Source organism: Pinus tabuliformis, chromosome X (genome assembly GCF_031772625.1).
Source record: "Pinus tabuliformis cultivar Carrire ecotype Pingquan chromosome X, CPIR1, whole genome shotgun sequence".
Lineage (NCBI taxonomy): Eukaryota > Viridiplantae > Streptophyta > Pinopsida > Pinales > Pinaceae > Pinus > Pinus tabuliformis.
Window position 1 is genome coordinate 160300492 of NC_142308.1, and position 19863 is coordinate 160320354.

The following is a 19863-nucleotide window of genomic DNA, read 5'->3' on the forward strand; positions in this document are numbered from 1 at the left end:
AAAATAGAAAATTGGAATAAATTACTGAAATCCTGATGCTCCATAATTTGGCTAGGTTATGTAATAAGATCATAAGTGAAAAATGAAAAATGTTAGTAATAACTAACTAGGGGTTAATATTTAAAATAAATGCATTATTGAACTAATTTAATTACAAAAATGGTATATTGTACATTTTATGCATTTTTAACTTAAGCGACATAAATGATTAGACTTTAAAGGAGTGTCATTTACAAACCAGTTGTCCAAATGAGGCGAAATAAGTATCGATGGGAAGCTTGCCAAAAATTGATTTCAACAAAGCAATCAAAACGAAAATCTGAAAAAATAAAAAAATTTAAAAAATCGTAGGATAATTAACTTAATAAAAATCCTAAAAGGCGTTTAGCCAAAAACTTTATAGAAAAGGTCCCCATTATTTGAAGTAAACAAGTCAAAAATGCGGGGGGGGGAGGGTTGTGTTTTACCACAACAGGACAATGACCCACTTACATGAACAAAAGATAAAACAATGAAATCCCAAAACCCTTACTACAAAACCTTGGTTTATCCCTTATTGCAAGCTTTCAACTGATGACAAGTGACTCTTCCTACCAAACTATTGTAGTAATAATTCCAATCAGGTGATGATATTGTTCTACCCTTACTACTGATTATGACACCTTGCAAAAGTGATGGATAGAATAATTCTTGCTAATTACACTACTGCTAGATAACATCTCAAAGAAACCCTCACTGTTGCATATTCTTACTTCATCTAATGTACAAACAGATCTAAAACCCTAATTGCTGCACAAGATGAGACTGCTAAGTTGTAAAATCCATGTAATGTGTTGTAATAATACCTTCTCAACAAGTAACAAGGACACTACAAAATGTAACTACTTGAAGAGAATGAGAAGCCCTTAGAAAATCCTCGTCAAAAAGAGATTTATGTTCAGAAATGTGGCATATTATAAATGAATGCAATACAATCAATGGAAACAAGACCAAATATGATCATACTTCTTGAGTCTTCCTACAAATATATGGGTAAGTTAACATCTCAAAAGGCCTTATGCATGGTCTATCATATAATCTATGAAACAAAAATCCCACTATTAAAATTACTCAGATCCAGATCTTCATAAGTAGTGAGTTCTTTCTATGTCAAGTATACCCAACAAGTGTAGAACTGAAAGAGTATAGATAGCCAAAGGTATCATGCCTTCTCCTAAAACCACTGTAATATATGTAGATAAATAATGATTTTGCTTCAAATCTCAACATAGATAAATAAGTCAAACCCTTATGCACATTCGTATGACCCCTTTCAAGGTTGCAAGATGACTAGGGTATATTTCTTATGATTGGTTATACTTCCCTTTTGGTAAGCACTAAATTAGATAAATATGTATAGTTCTGGAACTTGTCACTTTTGATGCATACTTGGATAGCTGCAAAGAACAAGAGAAAGTTCACTGACGCAAGATAGGATGAAAACCTTGCTCAGAATTTTTTCTGCAAGGAGGTTTTAATATGTTTATAGCTTCAAAACTTGGATATCGAACATTGTGTATATCCTTATCTGAAATGAATCCAAACTGTTATAATCCCTTTTCCTTACAGAGATAAATGTTGAGTTTCAATGAGCTATAAAAGCACAAAGATATCTTTTCAAAAGGGTTGCAAATAATCTTCAAGTGGATAAGTACATAGGCTGCAAGGATAAGAGTCTTCTTTTTGTTGGATCCTCCAATGAAATCACAAAGATCTTGCCTTCATTGGTCCTACTAAAGCTTATACAAACAAATCCCTTCAAGCCCAATAATTATGCCATAACCCAACATCTTTTAGGTATGATGATTGTGAGAAGAAGTGTTGAATAGGATCAGATTTGCATGTTCTAATTGTTTCCCTAAACAAATCCCAAAATCAAACCAAAACAAAGATAAACCCATGTCACCACAACCATAACCAAACCCTTCTGCCTCTCATATGTTTTGACACTATTCCACAGGGTCGGGGCTGATTTTAGATCACAAAATGATAATCATTCAAAACGCTTGTTTTGGATATAAGATGAAGCTCATTTTTATAGATATGGAAGGGATTCATAAGAGGCAATGAGATCCTAATTGGAGGGAGACATAAAATTTGAAGTTCAATTTTTTTGTAGGCAGACACTGTTATGAAACTAGCTCAAGAAAAGATAGAAAAGATAGATCAACGCCTTAGAATTTAGCCTCTTCGAGGGGGCAACCTCCTTTACATTACATAAATGAACAATTATTCGATGATACAAATGAAAAGACCTCCTTTCTATATATAGGAGTCTAAGGGGTCATAACATAATCAGAGCCGACATAACAATAATAATGTAAGGGCACAATAATAACAATAGTGGGCTTCTATGGGGCACAATAGTAACAATATGGGCACTACATGGGTACATTGATATAATAAATGGGTTGTACTAATAACAATAAGGGGTTACACTAGTAGTATAGGGGCCTAACATGCCCCTCTCCTTCAAAAAGTGTTGTCCTCAACGCTTGAGTAGTTCCTGATGCTTCTGTATAAAATTCTTGTCCTCCCATGTGGAATCTTCAGTAGGTAAGTTCTTCCACTTGATGAGATACTCCGAAATTGATCGATTTCGTAGCTGTCGGGTTCTTGTTTCTGTGACTACTCCAGGTTCCAATATGATTTTTCCTTCCTCTTCAATTTCTGGCAATATTGTTTGAATTGGGATCTTTTGCAACTTTTGAATAAGTGGCCATACTTCTTTGTCCTTCTTCCATTCATCCCTTGCTTTGTTTATCCAATCTGGTTGGATAATAGAAATAGCACAAAACAATGCTTCCACATCCTCATCCTTGAAGAGTCTTCCCATTCGGTAAGGTCACCATTTTTTAAGTGCATATAGTATTGCCAACATTTCCTTCTCATAAATAGCTTGCTTTAGATGTAGTAATAAAAATACCCAATCACCTACATCAAAACATTTTTCACTATGATGTTGATCTACCTGTTGTTTCATTGGATTTTGCACCAAAGTGGCATTATCCTTTAAAAGTTGGAGAACTTGTTGTTGATGCTCAATGTGATAGTTCACTACTTGAACCTTTTTCTTCTTGATATGTCCTTCTATCTTTAGATTTTGAGGAGTGGTAATTTCTTCCAATCCTTTACAAGATATGTTCAGATTCATTTCTTGACACTCGATGTGATCTTTTACTTCTTGAACATTTTTCTTCTTGATATGTCCTTCTATCTTGATAGTTTGAGGAGTGGTAATTCCGACCAATGAATTACAAGATACGGTTGGATTAATTTCTTCTTTCTTGATGTGATCTTTCACTTCTTGCACCTTTTTCTTCTTGATATGTCCTTCTATCTTAAGAGTTTGAGAAGTGGTCATTCTTGCCAATAGTTTACAAGATATGGTCTGATTCATTTCTTCTTTCTCTGGGTTTGTGTCCTGGCATATATCCTCTTCTTTTGATGTTTCTTGATCTTTTTCTTCCTCCTCTTCATACTCTATGTAAAATAATTTCTTCTCAGCACACTTATGACCTTTAGTGCATTTGCTATCACAATTGTAACAAAGCCCTTTTTCTCTTTTTTCTTCCAATTGTTGTGGTGTAAACCTTGTAGGTTGTGGAAGGCTAGGAGAAACAACACTTCCATCTTTATAGTTGTGAGGGGTAGACTTCCTTATTGCCATAATTTTACTTTTTTATATGTCACAAAGCCCTTTTACTCTTTCCAATTGTTGTGGTGTTGCTGTAAAGAAGGTGTTGCTCTTTGTATCCTCATAATGTGCTATCATTTCCTCCGTGAGAATTGACCACGTAACAAGTTGTTTACGAGAACAAAGCCCTTTATACCATAAAAATTGATCTGGTTCTAAATAAGAAGATGCAATACATACCTTTTGTAACAGTGGTACACCATGTAGATCAAAATATTGCTCCATCTGAAGTATCCAATTTACCGGATCCTTGCCATCAAACTTCCTCATCTTGCTTTTTCTTGATTTTAGGACCTCGATATTGAAACGACTGTAACGCTGTACCTTCGGATATTTAAGTTCTAAAATTTCTACCTATAGTAGCCCTCTGTGTCCTCTTTCCAATGCCACCAGTCTGATCCAAATTGGATTCTCCAAGAAAGAGTTATGCACAATCTCCCAAGATGACCTAATTATAGACCTTTCTAGAAGAGCGAACTTGTATGAAGTGCCACGTGTCAATTTTTCGACCTTTGGCTATAAAAAAGATATAAAAGAAACTACAGTCTATCCTCTTTTTGTACCTTCTTACGAAATTTCAATCCGATGCTCCGAGAGAAAGTTATGACGATTTTCCCCAGGTCACCTGTTTTGAATGTAATTCAGGAGTCCGAAAAAAGACCAACTTGCTCAGATCATATCTCCGCAAATATCACGTAAAAAGCTCTGAAATTCATACCCAAGGTTCAGCGAGATTTCTTCTCAAATGGGTTTTTTTTGCAACTTCTGAAACGTCATAGAAAAAAAGTTATAGCGAAAATGCCACGATGACCTGTTTGGAGCAGCGAAACCCTAGAATCCAAAGCTCTGATACCAAATGTTATGAAACCAGCTCAAGAAAAGATAGAAAAGATAGATCAACGCCTTAGAATTCAGCCTTTTCGAGGGGGCAACCTCCTTTACATTACATAAATGAACAATTCTTCTATGATACAAATGAAAAGACCTCCTTTCTATATATAGGAGTCTAAGGGGTCATAACATAATCAGAGCCGACATAACAATAATAATGTAAGGGCACAATAATAACAATAGTGGGCTTCTATGGGGCACAATAGTAACAATATTGGCACTACATGGGTACAATGATATAATAAGTGGGTTGTACTAATAACAATAAGGGGTTACACTAGTAGTATAGGGGCCTAACAGACACCCTTTGAGGGTTTTTTAATTTTGAATTTAGATTGCCTTTCAGTCCTAAATCCCCTTCAATGATTTTAAATGGACTTTGTAAAATCCTCCAGAATAGACTTTTTTCACAAATAGGATTATTTTAATCTTTTGAGAAGAGCCTTGTTGCTCTTTACCAAAGAAATGTTCCCACCTCAACATCATTTGGGGTTTTTTTCCTACAAATTGGGTCCTTCTTCTTCAATCGGGCATAACTCACAAATCGTGAGGGCTCTCGGGGCGTGCCAAATACCACCAGAATCAACTCCATGAGGAGAGTCCAACAAGGCTGGTCTCGACTCAAAAAATCATGAATTTATATGTCATTTTAACCGAAAAAGGTGAGGCATCTCTTGGTGTTTCTTGGGTTGACATCAATGACAACCACATATCAACATTGACTTGTATGAGTTTTATTTGTATTGAATTATCCTTCAAACTTAAGAGTGAATACTTGGAAATATAGTGACAACCCTGGAATGTAAAAAGACAAGTTGTTCACTTTAGATTCCTCCATGGAAGACTAACATTCAGAAAATTGTGTTTATAAAAGATGTGATTTTGGAAAGTTGATGGGGTTAGAGAATTAGAGTTTGTGTGACATGATTGAGTTGTTTTTCATGAGTTACCTAGCACATATGAAGCAGATGTGAAGTAGATTTGAAGAGGAGAAGAGGCAAAAATAGAGATGAAGGTATGCTGAACTTAAAACCAAGTAAATTGGAAAATTGTTTTTATATGTATCATGGGATTACAGTGTTCTTCCAAGTTGTAGCTTGATAAAGAACAAGTTAGAACCTGTTGGAAAGTGTATAATCATAGTTATAATAATAATAAAAATAACAGAAATCCACTTTTTAACATGGAATAATTATATTAATGTGCGTAAATTACCAAAATAAATTCATAGGACTTCCAAATCCATCTAAAATAACTAACATAAAGCAATTAACTAAATCATGTTCACCTTTTGTCTATTATTTCCCTATCAATCAAACAGTATGATAATAACAATATAACAATAAGCGATAACACTATAAAATAATAGTTCATAACCTTAGGCATATTCATTTTGTTTTTAAATTTCTAATATCCATAGGCATTGGATCTGTAACATCACACACTTCCACTGCAATAATATATCGCTGACTAATTTTTATAACCTGTTTCGACACAACTGCCCAAGACATCAATCTATCGCCAACAAATTTGCCATGAATATCATCAAATTCCAACATCATTGACCACGAATTTGATAGGGTTTGTCATTTAACCCCCAAGTGATATTGAAATGGAGGGAAGGGAAGTTTTGGCATATGATAGACCAGAATTATTTTCCAAAGGGATTGCAATATTATCACTGACTTATTTGTATAAATTATGTCTAAGTTGCAGGAAATGTATGTCTAGTTTGGTCAAGTCTCAGTTCTGAAACGCTTAGAAACTAGTGTCAGGACTGAAACACTTAAAAACCCTGAAATAAAACGTCTAGGAAACATGTTTTTTTTTACTGCATTGAATAAGTGAGTAATCAACATTAAACTTAGTGGTTTCTACTATAACACCAAGAATACAAACCAATAGTCTTTAAGTCATATATACCGGGAATTTATGACATAGTAAGAGACAAATTTGCATGAGGGTGGGGGTGCCTACTCCTTGAGCCTTATCACAAGGGACCAAAGATGTCCTAGTAAAATTTGAAACGGGGTGGAGGGGATAACATCCCATTGTACAAACCACTCCGTCATCCCACAAAAAGGCGTCTTAATCATATCGAAAAACATCTCCAAGGCATTTGGTCATTCTAGTGATTTATTTCAATCACTTTTTTTTAGAAGTTTACAAACCCACCTATTAACCCTAAAGGAGCAGGGAACCTATAGAAAATATGACCTTGAATGTGCCAATGGCCTTTTTAAAGGAGCAAGGAACCCATAGAAAAATATGACCCAGAATGTTCCAATTCCCTTTATAAAATGAATAGAAATAGGAAATTAAACATTAAATAATTTGTCACATTTGTCACGTTTGCTTGTAAGTATTTAGTTTGGAGTAGCAAAGCATGGCACAATTTTGGAGACTAACATTGTCATGGATATCAAATTTCATTTTCTAGTTTCTAATATGATTCAATGTTGTTCCTGTTTGCATAATGTTAAATCCGTGTTTGATTTGACAATCACGGTTGTCATGCAACCTCCAATCCTCAAGGAAAAAAAGAAAAAGAAGAGAAAGTACCACAAGGTTTGTGCAATATTATGAGTGCAATGTTTGACTGGTTTTTCATTCAATGCAAGTGGTTTCAGAGTATGATTCAAGTCAATTTAACCTGAGATAGAGTGACATGCCAAAATAGCCATATTCTAGAATATATTTCACCTTAGTAGGCCAATATACCTTAATATTGTATTTTATATTGATAATTGAAAAACAGTTAAGATGTTGACATTGCACAAACTTTTTTTATGATGATAATATCATTGGTTTTTATATATTATATTTTTCTTAAGGTTTTATAAAACTTAGTGAACACTAAAACATTTATTGCTCCATATGAAGGAAGTACATATTTTCGTTGTTAAATATGGTAAGAGAGTTATTTGTACATAAATATTATTAGTCTGGTAAATTTATGTTTGCTTTCCTTGACCTATCATTCATAGTATGAACATAAAATTCCTTAGTTTGCATCATAATATATATATCATGAATTTGATATTTTGAAGAAAGTTAAAATATCATAATGGTTTCTACACCATTTGAATTAACGATCAGATAGAGGTTAAATTTTACATTAACCAACATATTATTAGGGAACCATGTGATCTAAGTAGCATAAAAAAAAGAGATTCAAAGCTTATGCTCACATTTTGGTTACAATTTAACAATGAGGCCAAATCCTTCATTGACCTAAACATAATAATATACTCTATAAACCAAAGACATAAATTAACTAAATGTCAAAAAGTCATAAACAAAGTCACTTAAATTGTTGGTTAGGTAAAATAAAGTTTGTGTACCTAGAAATGTAACGAGGCAACTTGATAATATCAATGTGATTAGTTTTTTTATGAATCTATCATTAGATAAATATTAAAAATATAGTCTTTAGTAGTACAATTTTTGGATCTTTCAGTTTTACAAATAAATGTTACAAGACTCTAATAATGTATCTCTCATTCTATTGTATAAACATTACTGACTTAACTTGCATTGTATGTATTATATTAAATGTATGAATACTAGAAAGTAAAGTCACATGGAATAAATTAGAATGCTTCATTAGTACATTGGTTTGTAGACAATGTTTGTTTAAGTCAGAACTGAATGTTGTAAGTTTAATTTGAGAGCATTTTTTTATAACATTTTGTTCTCCTCAGTACAACTTTTGCTTATAGACTTAATACTGATTTTTTTGTTATTTAACTTACATTATATTTTTTTTGTTTGTTATTAATTTAGTAAAATTTATGAAATATTAGCGAGTAAAAATAAATAAAAAATAATGCACTGAAGTCTATTTTTTATCTTTAGCAAAAAATTATTAAAAGATATTACATTGCTATTTGTTAAGCATAATTATATATATAACTCTTCATTATGTAATCCTCTGGCTAAATCTACTCTTAATTCTTTTCCATTCGTCATATTGAGAATCAAATTTGCACAAAATATATCTAAATTCAATTTAAAAATCTTCATTATATAATCATTTGATTACATCCACCTTTTCTATTTTTCATACAAAGAAACAAATTTACACTAAAATATTAGTATTTTATAATGAATTTTAAATTTTACTTTCTTTATCTGCGTATTTATATTATAGTCACACTTTTTAATTTTTATATTTTACTATAGTTACAATTTTATTTTTTCTTATTTATAATTTTTGGTTTATTTTATTTTTGAAGTCTTTCATCATCATTTACGACATTATTCTCTCTTCTTATTTATGCATTTTCATATTAAAATATTCCTCAACTAAAATTTCGAAAACATTACCTCAAGATGAATAAATGTTACAATATGTGCCTCTTCTATCTCAACTGATGGAGATGGAACTTGAGGTGATTCAGGTGATGTCTTGAGTGGTCCTTTGGGTGAGGATGATTCTTTCTCAACCTTCTTCCTTCTTGTCCTAATCTCAGGACTAGCTATCAGTAGCTTCCCTTCTCCTCTCTACAACTTCAACCTTGTAATCATAACAACAATTGCAACTATTAAACCTTTCAATCAAATCAAGTAAGCAACCTTGTGCTCTGATACCAACTTGATCTTTAATTGGTTGCTAGTTAATGCTATGCTAGTATCATTTCCAGATATAAAATTTTCTTTGCTTTGGTTTGCTTAGCCATAAAGAGTTTATCCATGAGCATGTGATTGTCAATTTATCTAACTTGGTGAATGTTGGGTCCCTATAATACTAGTGATTACCCCATTACTATTGTAGTTATACCCCTTATTTATATTGTTGTGCCCCTATTACCCCCATATTGTTATTTCTGTACCCCATAGAATCCCTGTATTATTATTTTTGGGCTTTATATTATTATTGTTAGGTCGACTGGATTATATTGTGACTCCTTAGACTCCTATATATAGAAAGGAGGTTTTGTCATTTGAATTATCCAAGAATTGTTTATTTATGTAATGTAAAGGAGGTTGCCCCCTCGAAAAGGCTGAATTCTAAGGCGTTGATCTATCTTTTCTATATTTTCTTGAGCTGGTTTCATAACATTTGGTATCAGAGCTTTGAATTCTAGGGTTTCGCTGCTCCAAACAGGTCATCGTGGCATTTTAACTATAACTATTTTTCTGTGACGTTTCAGAAGTCGCAAAAGAAACCCATTTGACAAGAAATCGCGCTGAACCTTGGGTCCGAATTTCAGAGCTTTTCGCGCAATATTTGCGGAGATATGATCTGAGGAAGTTGGTCTTTTTGCATACTCCTGAATTACATTCAAAACATGTGACCTGGGGAAAATCATCATAACTTTCTCTCTGGGAATCAGATTGAAATTTCGTAAGAAGGTACAGAAAGAGGACAGAATTTAGTTTCTTGTATATCTTTTTTAGAACCAAATATTGAAAATTGTACATGTGGCACTTCATACAACTTCGCTATTCTGGAAAGGTCTATAATTAGGTCATCTTGGGAGATTGTACATAACTCTTCCATGGAGAATCCAATTTGGATCAGACTAGTGGCATTGGAAAGAGGACACAAAGAGATACTACAGGTCACAAATTTAGTACTAGATGATTGGAAAGTACAGAGATACATCAGAGGCAATATCGAGCTCCTACAAAGTGAAAAAATGTGTGTAGATTTTTTTAAAATTTTTGCTTAAGCTTGGTTTGAAAATTTATTTTGAAGGAATTAAAAGGGCATAGTAGAGCATTATTATCAGTAACTGATGCCCCAAGGAAAGAAAATGCAAACACCTAGTAAGGAACCTGAAAGCTCTAGCATGACTCATGAAGAAGAGGAAGAAATGCTACATGATATATCAAAATTACAAGAACAAGTGCAACAAATGTCACGCTCACAAAAGTTAACAGAAGCTAAGATAAATGGCGTGGAAGCTAAGATGAATGGCATGGAAGCTAAGATGGACAATTTGAAGATAGATTTGAACACAAATTTGAAGACAGGAATGGCAGATTTGAAGACAGATTTGACAAATTTTCTACAAGAAATACTTACTAATGGTGAAAAGGTAGTAAAGGAAACTCATGATGAGAACAAAAGAAATGTTAATCATGATTCAATAGACGCTAATGTTGGATCGAAGAATCACCATATTCCAAAAATTGATATGAGGAAGTTTGATGGCAAGGATCCCGCCACATGGATATTACAGATGGAGCAATTCTTCGATCTCAATAATGTGCAAAACACACAAAAGGTACGTATGGCAACTGTATATTTGGAACCAAATCAGTTTGTATGGTATCAATGGCTTTGTTCTCGTAAACAATTTATCACTTGGGAAATTTTTACGGAAGAATTGACAGCACATTATGATGATACAAAAAGCAACACTTTTTTTAGCCAATTGATAAGTCTCAAACAAAAGGGTTCAATAATGGAGCACATTGAGGAGTTCCAAAAATTGAACATAAGGGTAAAAGATATTCCAGAGGAGCATAGGATTGATGTGTTCATAGGGTCTTTAAAGGATAATATCCAACACGATGTTCGCCTTTGGGAACCTGATTCATTAGAGAAGGCATTCAGGTTAGCAAGAAAAATGGAAAGCAAAATTATGGCAACTAGGAAGCATACCACTCACAACTATAAAGATGGAAGTGTTGTTGCCCCTAGTCTTCCACAACCTACAAGGTTGACACCACAACAATTGGAAGAAAAAAGAGCAAAAGGGCTTTGTTACAGTTGTGATAGCAAATACACAAAAGGTCATAAGTGTGTTGAGAAGAAATTATTCTACATAGATTGTGAAGAGGAAGAAGAAAAGGAGCAAGAAAGGTCAAAAGAAGAGGATATATTCCAGGAACAAAGCCTAGATGAAGAACAAATAAATCCGACCATATCTTGTAATGCATTGGCGGGAATTACCACTCCTCAAACCATCAAGATAGAAGGACAAATCAAGAAGAAAAAGGTAATAGTGTTGATTGATTCCGGAAGCACCCACAATTTTATTCATTGTAGGGTAGCAAAAGAATTGAATTTCTTCCTATATCCAGCACCAGAGTGTCAAGTGATGATTGCAAATGGAGGAACAATAAATTGCTTTGGAAAGTGCCATAATATTAAGCTATCCATGGGAGAATATGTATTGACTAGCCCAATGCTTTCCATTCCAATGGGAGGTGCTGATGTTGTACTTGGAGTCCAATGGCTACAATCCTTGGGTACAATAGCTTTTAATTTTCAAGAACTTTTCATCAAATTTTCTATGGAAGGAAAGGAAGTTGAATTAAGGGGTATTGTAGGGAAACCAGGAAAGATAATCAGCTCTAATGGCATGACTAAGCTTCTAAAAATGGAGCAAAGAGGTGTAATTGCACAATTATGTTCACTAGATGTTTCCACATTGGAATCATCTATTTCTCCAGATCTCAAAACAGTCTTGGACAATCATTCCAAGGTATTTGAGACTCCCAAAGGTCTCCCACCTATTCGTAATCATGATCATGCTATTCATCTGATTCCAGGAAGTGTTCCTCCAAACATCAGGCCGTACAGATATCCCTATGCCCAAAAGAGTGAAATTGAACATATGGTTGCAGAAATGCTAGAGGCTGGTATAATTCAACCTAGTCAAAGTTATTTCTCTGCTCCAGTAGTATTGGTGCACAAGAAGGATGGATTTTCATATTAAAATATTCCTCAACTAAAATTTCGAAAATGCAGTAGAAACTGTACTGGCTTTAAATGGATGTGATAATGCACAAAAGTGTGCATACTTGGTAAGTCTGTCAACTACCACCATGATGACACTCTTTCCCTCAGACTTGGGTAAATCTGTGATAAAATCCATTGAAGCCTCCTCCCAACGTTGGCTTGGAATGGATAAAGGTTGTAATAGACCCGGGGTCTTAATTGTTTCAACTTTATTTTGTTGGAAAACCAAACATTCCGCCACAAACTTTTGAATATCTGATTTAAGGCCATCCCAAAAAAATTCCTTCTTAACCCTGTGGTAAGTTTTTAAAAATCCTGAGTGCCCTCCTAAGGGAGAAGTGTGCAATTCCATAAGAATCTTTTGCCTAAGTTGGGAATTCTTACAGAGGTATAAGTGATCTTTGTACCATAACGAATCAATTTGCCAGCTAAATGTATCAGATGTACTGGAATCTTGTTGTAACTTTCAAATAAGTGCCCACACTTCTTCATCATTCTTCCATTCCTCCCTTGCTTCGTTTATCCAATCTGGTTCGATAATAGAAATGGCGCACAACAATGCTTCCACATCCTCATCCTTTCTTGAGAGCGCATCTGCCACCACATTTTGCTTCCCTTTTTTGTAGATGATTTCAAAGTCATAACCCAACATCTTTGTGACCCACTTTTGTTGCTCTTCATAGGATAATCTTTGTTCTAAAAAGTATTTAAGGCTATCATGATCCGTTTTTACCTTGAAGTGTCTTCCCATTAGGTAGGGTCGCCATTTCTTAAGTGCATGTAGTATTGCCAACATTTCCTTCTCATAAATAGCTTTGTGTAAAAACTTTCCCTTGATTGGATGACTTTCAAAAGCAATGAGTCTTTCATCTTGCATTAAAACAACACCAATTCCATTTCCTAAAGCATCACATTACAGAATAAAGGTTTTCGTTAAGTCCGGTGTAGCTAAGACTGGTGCTTGGCACATTGCCTCTTTTAGATGTTCGAAGGCCTTTGTTGCTTCTGGAGTCCATGAAAATGCATCTTTCTTCAATAATGTTGTTAGAGGTGCTGCTATTCTCCCATAATTCTTAACAAACTTACGATAATACCCTGTCAATCCAAGAAATCCTCGCAGATGCTTTATGGATGTGGGGATTTTCCATTCATTAAAGCCATTAAGGAATGGAAAATCCCCACATCCATAAAGCATCTACGAGGATTTCTTGGGTTGACAGGGTATTATCGTAAGTTTGTTAAGAATTATGGGAGAATAGCAGCACCTCTAACAACATTATTGAAGAAGGATGCATTTTCATGGACTCGAGAAGCAATAAAGGCCTTCGAACATCTTAAAGAGGCAATGTGCCAAGCACTGGTATTAGCTACACCGGACTTCAGAAAAACCTTTATTCTGGAATGTGATGCTTTAGGAAATGGAATTGGTGTTGTTTTAATGCAAGATGAAAGACCCATTGCTTTTGAAAGTCATCCAATCAAGGGAAAGTTTTTACACAAAGCTATTTATGAGAAGGAAATGTTGGCAATACTACATGCACTTAAGAAATGGCGACCCTACCTAATGGTAAGACACTTCAAGGTAAAAATGGATCATGATAGCCTTAAATACTTTTTAGAACAAATATTATCCTCTGAAGAGCAACAAAAGTGGGTCACAAAGATGTTGGGTTATGACTTTGAAATCATCTACAAAAAAGGGAAGCAAAATGTGGTGGCAGATGCACTCTCAAGAAAGGATGAGGATGTGGAAGCATTGTTGTGCGCCATTTCTATTATCGAACCAGATTGGATAAACGAAGCAAGGGAGGAATGGAAGAATGATGAAGAAGTGTGGGCACTTATTCAAAAGTTACAACAAGATTCCAATACATCTGATACATTTAGCTGGCAAATTGATTCGTTATGGTACAAAGATCACTTATACCTCTGTAAGAATTCCCAACTTAAGCAAAAGATTCTTATGGAATTGCACACTTCTCCCTTAGGAGGGCACTCAGGATTTTTACAAACTTACCACATGGTTAAGAAGGAATTTTTTTGGGATGGCCATAAATCAGATATTCAAAAGTTTGTGGCGGAATGTTTGGTTTTCCAACAAAATAAAGTTGAAACAATTAAGACCCTGGGTCTATTACAACCTTTATCCATTCCAAGCCAATGTTGGGAGGAGGCTTCAATGGATTTTATCACAGGTTTACCCAAGTCTGAGGGAAAGAGTGTCATCATGGTGGTAGTTGACAGACTTACCAAGTATGCACACTTTTGTGCATTATCACATCCATTTAAAGCCAGTACAGTTTCCTTCTCTATGTGGAGGTTTAGGACTCTCTCTAACCATTCTAGTGTTCCTCTCTTCATAGAGGACTTTAACCATCTCAGTCAAAGTATAGAAAGCTTTCTTGAATTATTCTTGTTCTGAAGAGGGACCTTCATGCTCTCTTTATACAAACATAATGGCTATGGAGTCATGCTCAGAAATTTGTACTGATTGTACCTCTTCAATCACTTCAGCCTCTTGTGCAATTTGTTCCTCTTCTATCTCAATTGATGGAGATGGAAATTGAGGTGATTCAAGTGCTACCTTGAGTGGTCCTTTGGGTGAGAATGGTGCTTTCTCGGCCTTCTTCCTTCTTTTCCTAATCTTAGGACTAGCTATCAATAGCTTCCATTCTCCTCTCTGTAACTTCAACCTTGTAATCATAACAACAATTTCAACTATTAAACCCTTGAAGCAAATCAAGAAAGCAACCTTTTGCTCTAATACCAACTTGATCTGAAATTGATTGCTAGTTAATGTTGTGCTAGTATCATTTCTAGATATAAAATTTTATATGTTTTGGTTTGCTTATCCATAAGCATGTGATTGTCAATTCATCTAACTTGGTGAAATTTAGTGTTTTGAATGAACTTAAAAGCATGAATTTAAATGGCTGAACAACAAAATATAAAAACACAACAAGCACAAATAACAGAGCTCAATACACAAATTTTTGTTGAAGGAGTTCACCCCTCCTGGGCTACATCTCCTTGGTCCAGCTTCATAGTGTGGGCCTTTGTATTAGCTTCAATAGTGCTCAAATTTTTGTTACATGCATCCAATTCTCTTGGTACCTGTTCCAATGAGTTTAAAACATTCAAATCTATCATAAATGACTATTTTTTTACTCAATTTGGTTACCAGCTGCTCTGGGAATGACCTCCAACACCTGGTGGCCCTAGGCTTCAAAAATCTTCAAGTGAACAAAAACACCTGTAGATGACCTCTTCTGCCTCTGAAAAATACTCCAATGAGTTTAAAACATTAAAATCTATCAGAAATGACTATTTTTTTTCTCAATTTGGTTACCAGCTTCTCTGGGAATGGCCTCCAACACCTGGTGGCCCTAAGCTTCAAAAATATTCAAGTGAACTAAAACTTCTGTAGATGACCTCTTCTACCTCTAAAACCTACTCCAATGAATTCCTATCATTTCAATTAGCCAAAAATGACTATTCATTTTTGAAATTTGGTTGCGAATTGAGTAAGTTATGGCTCAAACAGTTTTTCCTAGAAATCTTCCTCTAAATCTGGAGAACTCCCAGTTAAGTCCACCAAGTTTGGTGGCGGTTCGTGGCTCCACCATAAATTCCGCCAACTTAATTACAGATTAATTAAATTCCAAACTGATTAGTGCCATAGTAATCCCACTTAACAGTTGGTCCCTAGCTCCTGGTTTAGGCACTTGGTCACATGGGGTGGGGGCTGGCCCTGAGGGGCTTTCTTTTCACCAAACTTGCAGAAGCTCTAACTTTTGCATATGATGTTGGTTTTTTGAACCATTTGTGGCATTGGAAATCTGGAGATGAACTCTATCCATTAATTCAGTTCTGAAGAAATTCTGAGGACTTTCATTTTTTTATCTAAAATATTGATCCCTCATCATAGATGCCCACTATTGTTATTGTTGTGCCTTTAGAATATTATTGTTATGCCGACTCTGATTATATTGTGACCCCTTAGACTCCTATATATAGAAAGGGGTTATTTTCATTTGTATCATCCAATAATTTTTCATTTGTGTAATGTGAAAGAGGTTTCCCCCTTGAAGAGGCTAATTTTAAAGTCGTTGATCTATCTTTTCTTCTATTTTGTGAGCTGGTTGCATAACATTTGGTATCTGAGCTTTTGATTCTAGGGTTTCGCTACTCCAAACAGGTCATTGTGGAATTTTAACTATAACTTCGTTTCTATAAATTTTCAGAAGCTAAAATTAAAACCCATTTGAGCCGAAATATTGAAGCACCGTGGGACCACATTTTCGATCTTGTGTCACTATATTTTCAGATATATGATCAAAGGAAGTTAGGGTTTTTGTAGGCTCCCGAATTAAATCCCAAACTGGTGATCTTGGTAAAATATCATAACTTTTTCTCTAAGCATCAGATTGAAATTTAGTAAAAAGCTTCAGAAAGAGGGTGAACTACAGTTTCCTGTGTATCATTATCCAGTCCGAAGTTCGAAACAATGACACATGGAAGGTCGTACAAATCTGCTCTATTGAACCATTCTATAATCAGGTCATCGTGGGATATTTGGCATAACTCTTTCTTGAAGAATCCAATATTGATTAGACTAGTGGGGTTACAAAGAGGACTCAGAGGGCTACCACAAGATGCAATTTCAGACCTCAAAGATCCAAAATTATAGACATACAACAGATTCAATATCTAGCTCCTACAAAGAAAAAAAAGTGTGTAGTTTTTTTTTTTTAATTTTGCATAAGTTTGGTTTGAAAAATTTGTTTGAAGTGATTCAAAGGAAATAGTGAAGCATACTTGTTTTCAATTGATGCCCCGAAGAAAGAAAATGGAAACACCTAGTAAGCAACCTGAAAGCTCTACCATGACTCACGAAGAAGAGGAAGAAACGCAACATGATATATCAAAATTACACGACCAAGTGCAACAAATTTCACTCTCGAAAAAAGTAACAGAAGCTAAGATGGATGGTTTAAAGAAAGGCATGGAAGCTAATATAGATGGCGTGGAAGCTAATATGGAAGATACGATGGATGGTTTAGAAGCAAAACTGAAAGAAAACATTGAATATTTGAAGAAAGACATGGAAGGTTTGAAAGGAGGTTTGGCAAAGTTGCTATAAGAAATGCTTCCTAATGGTGAAAAGGTAGTAGAGGAAACTCATGATGAGAACAAAAGTAATGTTAATCATTATTTCATAGAATCTAATGTTGGATTGAAGACTCACCATGTTCTAAAGATCGATATGATGAAGTTTGATGGCAAGGATCTCGTAACATGGATACTACAGATGGAGCAATATTTTGATCTCCATAATGTGCAAAACATACAAAAGGTCGCATTGCAACTTTATATTTGGAACCAAATCAATTTGTATGGTATCAATGGATTTTCTCTTGTAAACAAATTGTCACTTGGTCAATTTTTATGGAGGAAATGATAGCACATTATGAGGATAAAAAAAGCAACACCTTCTTTAGCCAATTGATAAATCTCAAACAAAAGGGTTCAATGGTGGAGCACATTGAGGAATTCCAAAAATTGAATATAAGGGTAAAATATATTCCATATAAGCATAGGATTGATGTGTTCATAGGGACTTTGAAGGATAACATCCAACATAAGGTCCGCCTTTGGGACCCTGATTCATTGTAGAGGGCATTACGGTTGGCAAGAAAAATTAAAAGAAAAATTATGGCAACAAGGAATCTTACCACTCACAACTATAAATATGTAAGTGTTGTTGCTCCTAGTCTTCCACAACCTACAAGGTTGAAACCACAACAATTGGAAGAAAAAAGAGAAAAATGGCTTTGTTACAGTTATGATAACAAATACACTAAATGTAATAAGTGTGCTGAGAAGAAATTGTTTTACATAGATTGTGAAGAGGATGAAGAAAAGGAACAAGCAACGCCAAAAGAAGAGGATACACACCAAGAACCAAACCTAGATAAAGAAGAAATGAATCCGACCATATCTTGTAATGCATTGGCAGGAATTATGACTCCTCAAACCCTCAAGATAGAAGGACATATCAAGAAGAAAAAGGTAATATATTTGATTGATTCGGGTAGTACCCATAATTCTATTCATTGTATGGTAGCCAGGGAATTGGATTTCTTCCTATATCCAGCACCAAAGTGTCAAGTGATGGTTGCAAATGGAAGAACCATAAATTTCTTTGGAAAGCGCCATAATATTAAGCTATCCATGGGAGAATATGTATTGAATAGTTCAATGCTTTCCATTCCAATGGGTGGTGCTGATGTTGTACTAGGAGTCCAATGGCTACAATCTTTGGGTACAATAGCTTTTAATTTTCAAGAATTTTTCTTGAATTTTTTTGGGAAGGAAAGGAAGTTGAATTAATGTGTATCACAAAGAAACCAGGAAAGGTAATAAGCTCTAATAGCATGCCAAAGCTTCTAAAGAAATAAAAATTTGGTGTAATTTCACAATTATGTTCATTAAAGGTTCCCACATTGAAATCATCTATTTCTCCAGATCTCCAAAAAGTTTTGGACAATCATTCCAAGATATTTGAGACTCCCAAAGGCCTCCTACCTATTCATGATCATGATCATGTTATTCATTTGATTCCAAGAAGTGATCCTCCAAACATCAGGCCTTACAGATATCCATATGCCCAAAAGAGTTAAATTGAACCTATGGTTACACAAATTCTAGAGGATGGTATAATTCAACCTTGTCAAAGTTCTTTCTTTGCTCCAGTAGTATTGGTGCACAAGAAGGATGGATCATGGTGCACATATACAGATTATAGGGAGCTCAACAAGCTCACTATTAAAGATAAATTTCCTATTCATGTCATTGATGAATTATTGGATGAATTACATGGAGAAATTTACTTCATCAAGTTGGATCTCCGTTCAGGATATCATCAAATCAGAATGAAGACTGAAGACATTCTGAAAACAACATTTAGAACTCACGAGGGTCATTATGAATTTTTGGTGATGCCTTTTGGCCTTACCAATGCACCTTCTACATTTCAAGGTTTGGTGAATTCCATTTTCAGACCCTTCCTTGGAAAATGTGTTAGTATTTTTTTATGATATAGTAATCTACAGTAATTCTTGGAAGGATCATGTTCAACATGTTGACAGGGTGCTCAAACTATTGAAGTAAAAACAATTATATGCAAAAGCCTCCAAATTTTTCTTTGGAGTACAAGAGGTGGAATATTTGGGTCATATTGTATCTCATGAAGGTGTTAAGGTAGACCCTAGCAAAATTAAATCCATTAAGGAATGGAAAATCCCCACATCCATAAAGCATCTGCAAGAATTTCTTGGGTTGATAGGGTATTATCGCAAGTTTGTTAAGAATTATGGGAGAATAACAACACTCTAACAACATTATTGAAGAAAGGTGCATTTTCTTGGACTCCAGAAGCAACAAAAGCATTTGAACATATTAAAGAGGCAATTTCCCAAGCACCGGTCTTAGATATGCTAGATTTCAAAAAAACATTTATTGTGAAATGTGATGC